Raw genomic sequence first — 13,373 nt, 5'->3', positions numbered from 1 at the left:
TGATATGGTGAAACCCCATCTCTACAAAAAATACAAAAACTAGCCAGGTGTGGTGGCATGCACCTGTAGTTCCAGCTACTCAGGAAGCTGAGGTTGGGTGGATTGCTCGAACCTGGGAGGTAGAGGTTGCAGTGAGCCGAGATCATGCCACTGCACTTTAGCCTGGGCGACAGAGCAAGACCCTGTTTCAGGAAAAAAAAAAAGAAGAAGAAGAAGAAATGAAATATTTTGGTAGTGACATGTTTTATTTAATGAACTACATTGATTAAAGTAGATAACAGGTCAACAAGTACACTTTTGGATATCAGGTAGAATACAATAACAAAATATGAGTATGCAATGTATGAGTTGGTTACAGGTAGTGACCTAGGCAGCTAATATGTATTCTTTTTACATACAGTAGCATCGGGAAGGGGTGGCAAATAGGGAGAGCAGAAAGGGAAGGTTTTCACTGTAGTACAGTCCTTAGGTTAGCCCTGTTTATAGTAAAGAAACAAAATGTTATTTGCTGTCCTATTGAAAGGACCTTCCTTCTTTGATAATTAAAATGTGCATACATTAAGTGTATTCTTAATTGTGGTTATGCATTTGCTTTTTACAATTGGATTCACAATGACCATCACCAATTAAGCAACACTGGAAATCTGTAGTCATCAAGTGCGTCAAATATACCTTTTTCTCTGAAGCTGTGCAGGGGAAAACAGCTCTGCTCTCCCTGAAACTGATAGCACTTTGAAAGGTAATGAGCTATAGAAGAAGCATATAGTGAATACAGGTTTTATTTAGTGAGCTTGGGCTGGCTTGCTGTTATAGTATAAAAAATATACTGTTGTAAATTCTACATTGTAAAAGAACAATTGATTTCTGATGAGTAAAAAGAATGGTCTCAGACTGTTATAGCAAAAACTCAATATTCAACAATCGCTGATTTGTACACTACTATCCTTCTTTCCTAGAAACACCAAAATCTACTTTCTATTACTTATATTTTGTCATTTTCCTGCCTCAATGAACTTTATGTAGATCTTAACTTTAGACTAAAGATTTTGTAGGAAATATATATGTTCTTTTTCTAAAGTTGGAGTCATTTATCTGGACAGATGGTCATGCCAGTTTAACACATTGTGCATAAATGCTATGTAGCATGGCCAGAGTATAGAATGTTCTCTTTTGTGAAATAGTTTTATTTTAAAAAGTTACTATATTATGAAAAAAACCATACTTTGCCCATGTGTGCTACTGATTTTTCAAGAACTATATTGAACACAAAGATCAGTGTGATCATGATTTATTTTTCTTTGATTCCAAGGCTTTCATCATTATGTATAGCTGAATTGAAGTTCCACTTAATGTTTTATCTTAGTTATTTTTCATACACTTTTGCAAGTAGGAAATAATATTTATTGAATCTGTGTTTATGCTAGGATCTGACATATGCTAAATCATTTTGACCTTGTCTCTGTCATTAAATTGTTATGATTAATATTTCAGGTTTACAGTTGAGGAAACATACTCAGAGGCATTAGGTAATGTGCATAAAGATGGTAAGTGTGAAGGCTGTTGCAGGAATCATACTTAAGGCAGTGTTTCCTCGGTGGTGTTCTGCTCAGAACCTTTTCTTTTTCTTTCTTTCTTTTTTTTTTTGAGACTGAGTCTCGCTCTGTCACCCAGGAATGCAGTGGCACAATCTTGGCCCACTGTAACCTCCATCTCCTAGGTTCAAGTGATTCTCCTGCCTCAGCCTTCCGAGTAGTTGGGACTGCAGGCAAGCGCCACCACATCCGGCTAATTTTTGTATTTTTCAGTAGAGATGGCGTTTTGCCACATTGGCCAGGCTGGTCTCGAACTTCTGACCTCAAGTGATCCGCCCACCTCAGCCTCCCAAAGTGCTGGGATTACAGGCATGAGCCACTGTGCCCGGCCTGCTCAGAACCTTTGATGGTATCCCATTATGCATCGAATACACTGCAAAAATCTAGCAGACATCACAAATGAATTTCAATCTGCATTTCCTTTACTTTCCATCCACTAAATTTTGTGCATTAGCTGCAGATAACTTAGAATTCGTTGGAAATGTCCTGAGCTTTCCTTTGTGCCTGCTCCATTATTTTCCCCCTATGAAACGCTCGTTTTCATAATCTCTGCCAATGAATATCCTAGTCTTTCTTCATGACGCAGATCAACTGCCAGCTTTCCATGTGTGTCCCTCAATTCCTTCAGGTGGAATTAATTATCCCCTCTTCTAAGATTGCAAAATTATATTCTTTTACTAAAAAATATCTTCTGTTCTGATGTGCATTTGTCTGTTTCCTTGGTGTTGATTTCCACTGTTGCTTAATTGGTGATAGCCATTATGAACCGAAAAGTAAAAAGCAAACATATAACCACAATAAAAAGTACACTTAAGGTGTGCACATTTTAATTATCAAAGAAGAAATTTCCATCGGTAAAGGAATACACCTTTCGGCAGGACAGCAAATACATTTTGTTTCTTTAACAGGACTAGCCTAAGGACTCTGCTAAAATCAAAGCCTTTCCTTTCTGCTCTCCCTATTTGAACTCCTTCTGGAATGCCCCTGTATGTAAAAAGAAGACATAGCAGCTGCCTAAAGTATAGATATTTTTTGTAAAATGGTGGCATTTTATATATCTGTATCTTTTACTTCACACATAATTATAGATAATTATAACATATACTTTGATTCACCCATCCTAATATCTTTTATACTGCGTAGGCACTCAATAGTTTTGAGTTGGCTTTCTAGTTGTTAGAATATTTTATAAATTAGCCTTTTGTGTATTCAGAAATGTTGGAAATGACAAAAGACTGGTTGATTTTGGAATACCATGGTGATATACAATGTGTACATTCTATTCTAAAGATATTACTTCAGTATTCAGCATGCAAACATTTGATAATTTTCTATTATATTGTTATTACAAATTTAATCTTGTTATTAATTCCTGGAAGAGAGCTTCTAATTCCATATTGATTATAAATATTAAACAAATGAAAATTACAATGAAAGGAATTCCAAGTTATACATGATACATCTTTAGCTCTTTATACTGTTCTTGTAAAACAAGATATATTATTATATTTATCATCCAAGATATGCAGTTGACCATTTTTAATCTAATGTTCAGTGATTTAATCATAGTGGCAATTTCTGGTTATAGAAATAATTTTTGTTAGCATTAGTGGATTGATTTAATATTTCAAGGACTTACTAGGACAGATCTAAATGCTAGATCATGGAACCTTAAGGATGATCTAGTTAAGGGCTTCTTTTTTTTTTTTTTTTTTTTGAGATGGAGTCTCGCTCTGTCGCCCACGCTGGAGTGCAGTGGCGCGATCTCGGCTCACTGCAAGCTCCGCCTCCCATGTTCACGCCATTCTCCTGCCTCAGCCTCCCGAGTAGCTGGGACTGCAGGTGCCAGCCACCACGGTTTCTTAGTACTAGGATTCTAGATTTAGAGATGCTGATGAACCCTCTCAATTTACATGCAAAATGTTTGTATTTGTTGTTCCTTCCTCCACCTGTAGAGCTTTTTGTATATTCTTCTCATATAGTTTTATAATCACCTAAGGTGTCAATAACCACTGAAGTCATCTCTCTAAATTTACAAATGAGTCCCAGAGAGATAAAAAGACACATATATGTCATTGCCTCACTGTAACCAGAACCCAGGTATTCTAATTCCATGCACAGTGACTTTCCTGAACATGATGTTAACTGGTGACATACTGTGAATTCGTAACACATCCATATATTCTTCCTTAACCTTAAAGAGAAACAGAGGAAGATGATACATTTAATGATAACAGTAAAAATGAAGCTTACTGCTAATTTTGTTTGTCCTTCAATTCCTAAATTAATTCTGGGAGCAGAATGTAACACTAAACATATAGTCACAACATGACCTATACTTAGCATTCTTTATTTCTGTTTATTTTTTTCATCTTAAAATATTTTTTTGAAGTGAGTAGAAGCTCTACATTTTGTGAGAAGGCTCCGAAATACTGAGGGAAATGAGTCTGTCCCAAACACCCTTGATAAAGTAAGCAAGCATCTGAATTATTTTTCTGTTTAGGGAAAAGGTAAATTATTATAGTTTTGACTTAAAAAATTCAGCATTTATTTTATTGATATACTTTCTGACACTGCATTTTTTAACAATACAACAAGCAAAAAATCCCACACATACAACAAAACCAAAACAAGGAAATAAGTAAACCAAAAGTGATATGGCAAATATTAACAATTTATTTTCTCAGAAACTTGCTTATTTTTCTGGATAAAAGGAGAAACCTTTGGTGTCAATGATTGATACACAGTAATGTACAAAATACACTATATATTTTATCAATTAAAATACTAAGCCAACACCTGCTACTTCATCCTATCAGTATTACAGTAAACTAGAATTAGCTTTAGTTTGGAAATCCAATTTCCTCTAAAGGCCTATTTATAGTCCTTTTGGTAATTTTTGTCTCACACAAATTTATTAGTATAAACATACATTTTAAGAAGTAGTACATTTTAAAATCATATTCAAAAGTGATCTTTTCTGCATACAGATACCATCTGAGTTACTGATCAATTGATTAATTTTCATTTGTATCCTTTCCAAAACAGGAATTAAGGTAGCTCAGTGCCTAAGTTGTTTCTCTAGGAAGGGGTTATAGTTTCTTTTGTACCTGGCAATAAATTGTAAATTTTCTGACTGGAGCCAAGTACCTATCTATGTCCCCAAAACATATATATAGTTTCTCTTTACCTGTCTACTTTTCTTCCCTTTTTCACTCCCTTCCTCTCTCTCTATCTGTGCCAAGTTAACTAGGTTACTCAAAGACTGAAATATTTGTTTAGCAAAATACTGTAGCCTAAATTGTTTTTAGAAGTATGTATACATTCCCTCCAGTCCATCCCTAAGACTTAGATTGTCTCAACTGTGTCAAGATCTCTAAAAAGCCTGAGATTTTACCCTAATTGCAAGCTACCAAGTTAGCCTGCCACAGTTTCATATATGTTGACAGGAGATACAAGACTCTTGGAACAGAGACAAAAGACTTTATTGCTCACAGCAGAGCAGACACCATAAACTTCATGTTTGCATTGGTTCCCCTTGACACCCATGCCCCATAGGGACAACATGAAGGAGGGCCAGGAGGATGCTGTGCATTGCAAGTGGGTTTGTGTCACAGCTGAGGAAACTCCAGGTTAGGAAACCCCATTCTTTTAAAATGGATGCTAGCTAACTTACATAACCTTTGCCACAAAAGAAAACATATCTTTATTATTTTGGATAGCTACCAAGTGTTCCGTGTTCCCCAGAGAGAGACCTTATCTCTAACTAATTGTTGTTTCCTATACAAATGTCTTTGAAAAGATAGTCCAGAACAAAAGGGTGGCAAGATGTGCAGCAATGAGAGGGAACTTTGTAGAGTTGTCACCCATCAAATAATGTTAAACTTGATCCTTACTTACTGTGGTAAAGTATGTGGTAAACTTGATCCTTACTTACTGTGGTAAAAAGTGGTAAAATTGATCCTTTATCCTTTTAATGATAAAGAGTGCATAAAGAGTTACTAAGAGTATATGTAGAGGAAATAATTTTTGTCCTCTGCTATATGATTATATGCTATTTTCATCTTATGCAAAAAATTGATACACAGAAAATAAAGTTGCTATGATACAACTGACAAAGATGAAATAGATGAAATAGTAAGGCCCACAGAGGAACAAGAACTCTCAGATACTGCTGGTGTTAGTATAGTTTGGCATAATTTTTAACAGGTGAATTTGTTTTATGTATCAAAAGTCTTAAAATGTGTGTGACACATACTCTAGATACTTTCCCAAAGACATCAGTGCAGAAATGGACAAAGACAGAAATAGTTATTAGCTGTGTTTTTCTAAAAATAAGGAAATAGAAACTACCTACTTCATGAATACAAAATAAATTATTTAAGAAAATTATAGTTTACTCATGCAATGGGCAACCATATATAAAATGAAACCTACATTATGGAAGAATTCCTTATACCATTGTAAAATAGTCACGGTATAGGGCTGGAGGCTACAAAACAGTGTACACCATAAAACAATGTTTTTAAAAAGGAAGTACTTAACTATGTGCATGTGAGTATATAAATATAGAATTACTGAACAACTGCATACTAAAATGTTTATGTTCATGGCGAGATTACTATTTATCTTTTAATAAATTTACTTAAACGTTTCTACTTTTCTGTTTTTAATATTATTTTCTAATAATTGTGCATGTGCTACTTTATGATTAGAATATATGTTTTTTTTAACTTTTAATTCAGATTCTTTGATGTGAAGTAGAACATTATTCTGTGACATAAAGTATATAAAACTGTTAATTTATCCTGGGTTTTGAAGTGACAAGTTATAATAAGGACAAAAGAAGTCAGACACTGCCTTTAGGTCCACTGAAACATCCACCTTTGCCATCAAACTGGTGTTAAAAAACTAAGTTAAGAGTAAACATAAAAATGAAAATATATTAAGTATTTCACAAATAAAATTTTCTTTATCAGGAGCATAATTGATACACCTCTGATCAAAACTATTGATTGACATATCAAAATGTCTGGTATTTCAGACGCCAATACTAAGAAAAAGTTTAGTAACAATTATATATAGTTTTGATTTTCATATTGAAATAAAGAATATTTATAACTTTATGAGAGTGTTTTGGGAAAGTGATTATAAATGGCTGATTGGAACCTTCTACATCAGCTCATTTAGAATCAAATCACAAAAATTATAAAATCAAACAGTTTATATTTTAAACTAAAAAATATACAAATTTTATGTTATCAACAAGTCATGTTTACTTTTGCAAAATTAACTAAAAATTAAAATAGTGTTCACCATTTGCTAAATGAGCTATTTTAAAATTTCTCATACACTACAAATTTTACATATTAATTTAAAAATATAATTTAAATAGAAATATTAATTTAAATGCTTTTTTAACCTTAGATCACACTTGTCAAATGCCATACAAAAATGACTAAATTATTTAAATTCCTTATATATTCAAAAATTGTATATGACTCAACAGGAAAGACCTTAGCATGCATACAAGACTGAAAGAAGTCAAGTACTCTTTTCTTTAAGGTTATTTATTTATTTATCTGAGATGGAGTCTCACTCTGTTGCCCAGAATGGAGCACAGTGGCGTGATCTCGGCTCACTGCAACCTCCACCTCCTGGGTTCAAGCAATTTTTGTGCCTCAGCCTCCTGAGTAGCTGGGACTACAAGTGTGTGCCACCATGCCTGGCTAATTTTTATATTTTTAGTAGAGAGGGGTTTTTGCCATGTTGGCCAGGCTGGTCTTGAACTCCTGACCTCAGGTGATCCACCTGCCTCAGCCTCCCAAACTGCTGGTATTGCAGATGTGAGCCACTGCGCCCCAGGCATGTATGTTTGGATCATAGTAATCAAATATGAATATTTTTAAACAAAATCACATTTCAACACAAAAACTTCTAAACTACTAAATCTCTTTAACTCTTATAAAATTCATTGTTTCATATATAGGCCAGGTGTCTTTGCCCTCCAGATGTGCACTCCACCTTTCTTTCTATACTTTCTGCCCCAGAACGTGTCCTCTGTGGACAACATCCCAACTGCATAATTCAATGATGTTAGTGATGTTGTTAGGACATCATGGGAGTCTTTACTCCATGAAAATCCTAACAGGCGCCAAATCAGTTTTTTTCTTCTTCCTCCCCTAAGAGCCAGTGGTTTAAACATTTACCAGCATGAGGCCCTAATTCACACATACAGTAAATATCTATTAATTTCATAAATTATCTAATAGTTTACATTGAGAATAACCATTTAAAATGTGTATGTTTGTGTGTGTGAATGTGTGTAAAATTACAAGGGAGTCATGGGTATTGCCTGCTAATGAGAAACCCCACCACCTTCTTATGGGTAGAGGGAAAAAGGTTTGGGTAGAGGGAAAAAGTTTAGGATGAAGTACAATGAAATGGGAGAATTCCCTAACAAATAAAACAACTGGCTATTATTTGGCAAAGTATATTCACCTGAGTGAACTATAGGGACAACTGAGATACTGTTAAATGAAAGGGACTACCCTCAATTTTTAACACAGAAACTATAATATGGTCTTCATATTGGCCTTATTTCTTCATCAACGTTTACTAAATCAAATCTAGTTTTTTTCTCCTCTCAGAAATAGTTAGAAACAGCAGTATGATGGTATCAACCACTTATAGGACTATGTACAATTATTAAGCTGTTGGAAAGAACAGGAAAACGAATTTTAATCAGAACTCATACTGTTAATGCTTACAAGCCAAAACATGTATATCTAGAACAAAAGGGTAGATGATCCCTTGTTTTACCATAACACTGAAGCATTTAAAAATATTAATATTCCTGAACATATGACATACAGTAATCTCAAGGTCTCTTGAAGTTATAATAATGTGCTTATCAAGGAAAGAAATAACTCCAGTTAAATACTTTCCTTCTGGTAGAAAATGCTGTAGTGAAGATATACCACAAACAGATGGTGCAGAGGATGTGAGATGGCTTGATGATGGGAGGATAATATCACTAAACCAGAATAAATTTGTGCTTGAGCCTGAGGATGGAACTGCTCAGAGAAATAGATAAGAAGACAACAGTTTGGAGTTGGGATTACAGAGATAACTGCTTAATATCCAAATTATGTTTCTCAAAACATCAGAAGAGGTTGAGGATGCAACTGAGTTGTAAAATATATCAAAGAATGGGAGTGAAATTTTTATTGCAATGATAATGCAAGGGCAGCTGAAGGAACTTTGTAGAGCCATGCGAGCCTGCAAAGTTTAAATAAATGCACATCTATGAATTCCACCAAGCACTCCACAGTCTCTGCAAGCCAGGATTGCTTAGCATATGGCATGTGGGCATGCAGACCCTTTTATATGTGTAGATCTATATGCAAAAATGAGGAGGAATGTGGAATTAAAATGTGATAATTGTCCTTTTGTGCTTGTTCTTTTGGGAGTGCCTGTGTGTGTTGAGGAGTGATGTGGGAGAGAAAGGAAGTGAGGAGAAGGCAGGAGGTCTGGTTTATCCTACTCATCTATTTGTTGACTCCAATAATGTAGAATGAGATATTTTTGTGTGTTGATCTTTCCCTTACTGAAGTATGAGGCTAATGAAAAGCAAATAATGGTCAGTTGTGCACATGCTTGTACAACACAACACCAGCAGAGTTTTAGATGGGTTAAGTGTGGGAGATGTACATTTTTGCATAATTTGGCATACAATTGAATTTTCTGAACTAAACATGTAGCGAGGGGGGATTTGAAATTTATTTCAGGAAGAATCAGCAATTGAACATAACAAAATATTTTTTATTTAAATTATTTTTGAACTCAAATCATTGAGCAATGTCATTTAATTTAAAAACATGAGGCTATTATGACCCCACTTATATTATTTATTCACCTGCTGACAGATCTATCTTAAATAATTATGATTCTATTCAGCAAAATGCCTGATTTTTTAAAAAGTAAACCCCTTGATGGACATCAATCTGTTTCATAACTCTTCAGTGCATTTTTGATGATAAAGGATGCTGTTAAGTTAGTAATGAAAAAATTAGAGGAAAAAAATTCAAGAGGCAGAGTCTGAGAAAATGAATCATGAAAACAATCTGTTTTTTTAAAAATACAAGATAATTTAAAAAGCCTAAAGAATGGTGAGCAGTGCTTTGCAAAAGTGTTAATTGAGTACAGTAAATATTATGTGTAAGGCACAGAGCAGTTGATGGTGGGAGTGTCAGGAACATTTTTTTAAATAATATTTTTATTGAAGTACAGCTTGCATATAAAAAGTGCTCAAATAATAATTATACAGCTTGGTGAATTTTTGAAAATTGAAGAAACCTACATAACTAGCACTTGGATCAAGAAATAAAATATTTCTAAACCTCTAAAGTTCCACCTTATGCACTACTCTGTCACTACATTCACTCTCAGGGTAGCCTGTATCCTGAGTTATGACAATGTAGGTTAGTTTTGCCTGAAATATGTTCTTTTTTAAAAAATAGTTTTGCCTGAAATATATTCTGTTTTTTAAAAATCTCTCTTTACATTCCATCTTTCTCCTCCCTTTTGTGCTCGTCTTCATCACTGTAGCACTTACCACTTGCCAAGAACCATGTCTACATTGTTATTTACTCCTTAAAACAACTCTAAAAGGTAGATATTATTTTTATTGTTTACCTTTTACAGATTGGAGAAATGAGTATTAAATTATTTAAATAACATGTTCAGTAGTAAAATCAGTAAAGTCAGTAAAAGATAGATGAGGGATTTAAACCCAGGCTTGTCAGACAACATCATGAAAGCCTTAAGACATTACACTAAAAGATATCCTCCCTGATTTTTGTTGATTTCCACGAGTATTTTTGCTTCTACAAAGCTTTAATTTCCTTGGACAGATATTTCTCAACTAATTTTATAAGCAAGATACAAAAGTTAAAATATTGATCGTCACAGCATCTGCCCTCAAAGAAAACCCCATACATATATAAATTTTATCACAGAGTGTATATTTGGGGATATAAGGCAACATATTGTTGGAGCAAGAATCACATGAGTTTTCTGTTGAGAATCATTGCTGTGATGAGTCATACTTTTTGCTGAGACTGTGTATATGTATACTGAGACAAAAAAGAAAGGTTGAGAACAACTGGCCTATCAGAAGAGAATAACACATTACAGTCACAGATATAAGGAGCCAACTCTGTGTCTTATGATTAAGACAACAAGTGAGTACTGAAGAATATCCAACTAAAAACTTCTGAGTTTTGACTGGTAGAAAGAGTGACACTTTTCCTCTAGATATCTGAATTTTATCTAAGCCTTATTTTAAATACAACCTATATAATATGAAATTTAATATTAAAACCATGAATAAAAAGAAACCAGAAAAATATTTTCGGGGGAAAGGGGTATTTTTTAAAAAACAGTATTTGTCAACTTTGATTATACAGAAAACAGAAATAAGGTTGAAGGCAAAGCCACTGAGTTAATATTTGAATAAAAATACAATATCTTATATCTTTCCAGACTAAATTATGAAGACTTTTAAAAGTCTGGTGCTTTGTCAGAGATATAGGAGGAAGAATTACTCTAAAATAAAAATGTCTCAATATTATGAAATCATTATCAATTATAGGTGAGATTTTTAAATTTAATTTGACAGGCTTATGTATGGAGTATAAGTTTTCATGTATGTGTGAGTGTGTGCACATGCAAGAGACTGTTAGAACTAGGACTTAAAAATACCTACTTTAATTGAGTTTAATATTTCTATTAAAAATATACAAGAAAAAAACAACCCCATCAAAAAGTGGGCAAAGGATATGAACAGACACTTCTCAAAAGAAGACATTTACACAGCCAAAAGACACATGAAAAAATGCTCATCATCACTGGCCATCAGAGAAATGCAAATCAAAACCACAATGAGCTACCATCTCACACCAGTTAGAATGGCAATCATTAAAAAGTCAGGAAACAACAGGTGCTGGAGAGGATGTGGAGAAATAGGAACACTTTTACACTGTTGGTGTGACTGTAAACTAGTTCAACCATTGTGGAAGTCAGTGTGGCGATTCCTCAGGGATCTAGAACTAGAAATACCATTTGACCCAGCCATCCCATTACTGGGTATATACCCAAAGGACTATAAATCATGCTGCTATAAAGACACATGCACACGTATGTTTATTGCAGCACTATTCACAATAGCAAAGTCTTGGAACCAACCCAAATGTCCAACAATGATAGACTGGATTAAGAAAATGTGGCACATATACACCATGGAATACTATGCAGCCACAAAAAATGATGAGTTCATGTCCTTTGTAGGGACATGGATGAAATTGGAAATCATCCTTCTCAGTAAACTATCGCAAGGACAAAAAACCAAACACCACATGTTCTCACTCATAGATGGGAATTGAACAATGAGAACACATGGACATAGGAAGCAGAACATCACACTCTGGGGACTGTTGTGGGGTGGGGGGAGGGGGGAGGGATAGCATTAGGAGATATACCTAATGCTAAATGATGAGTTACTGGGTGCAGCACACCAGCATGGCACATGTACACATATGTAACTAACCTGCACGTTGTGCACATGTACCCTAAAACTTAAAGTATAATAATAATAATAAAATAAATAAAATTAAAAAAAAATACAGCCTTTTCATTTCCCTGTTTCACCAAAGCAAGCATGTTATTTTAGCAAATAGGATGTAAGATTTACTAAAGAGATTATCTGGCAAAACCAGAGTTGGGGCATTTCCAAGTTCCCACATGGAATTTAATAAATCCCCAAGAGAGGTGACCTTTTCATTTGGAGTAAGCTATTTGGTTAATATGAGAAGTCAGTGGGTGAAGAATTACATCAAAAACACATGAGGCTTCATAGGTAACAATCTACTAATCCATTATGAAATGCCAGTGAATTAGTTTGTACCTTAGGTTCATTATTGTAAAAAAAAAAAAAAAACTATTTTTATTTGCTCCAAAAAGGGTATGCTTTAGAGCAGAAATTGTAACAGTTCATATAAAAGCATAATAATGTTTTTATAAATATGACTGCTTTTAGGTATAATATTTGCAATGTTATGTTTGCATGATATTTGCAATGTGCTGAGACTAGTGCTAAGTACTTTGCATACATTTATACTCATCTTTTTAGCTAACAATGTAGTGAGATATTATAATCCCAACTTTCAAGATGAGAAAACCAAGCAAGGCACATAGAAATTTACTTGTGTTATGTTTTACCAATACTAAATGACAGACGTAGAATTCAAAATTGAGTCTCTTGATTCAAAATTAAATCTCTTTCCTTCTGGACAGGCGCAGTGGCTCATGCCTGTAATCTCAGCACTTTGGGAGGCTGAGGCAGGAGGATCACCTGAAGTCAGGAGTTCAAGACCAGCCTGGCCAACATGGTGAAACGCCATCTCTACTAAAAATACAAAAATTAGCTGGGCATGGTGGCAGGCGCCTGTAATCCCAGCTACTCTGGAGGCTGCAGCAGGAGAATCGCTTGAACCCGGGAGGCAGACGTTGCAGTGAGCTGAGATGGTGCCACCGAACTCCAGCCTGGGCAACAGAGTGAGACTCCATCTGAAAAAAAAAAAATTCTCTTTCTTCTAGGTCACAGTGATTCATATTTTGACCAAAAATCAAGTATAGACAATAAGAGCAATTTTAGTATACTCAAGATGAGAAAAAGAATTCTAGATTGAGTAAAATATTCAAGGGTTATTTAGTCAATAT

The sequence above is a fragment of the Pan troglodytes genome, chromosome 7 (assembly GCF_028858775.2).
Source record: "Pan troglodytes isolate AG18354 chromosome 7, NHGRI_mPanTro3-v2.0_pri, whole genome shotgun sequence".
NCBI classification, from domain to species: Eukaryota; Metazoa; Chordata; class Mammalia; order Primates; family Hominidae; genus Pan; species Pan troglodytes.
The sequence above is the reverse complement of the archived record's forward strand: the minus strand, read 5'-3'. Positions refer to the sequence as shown.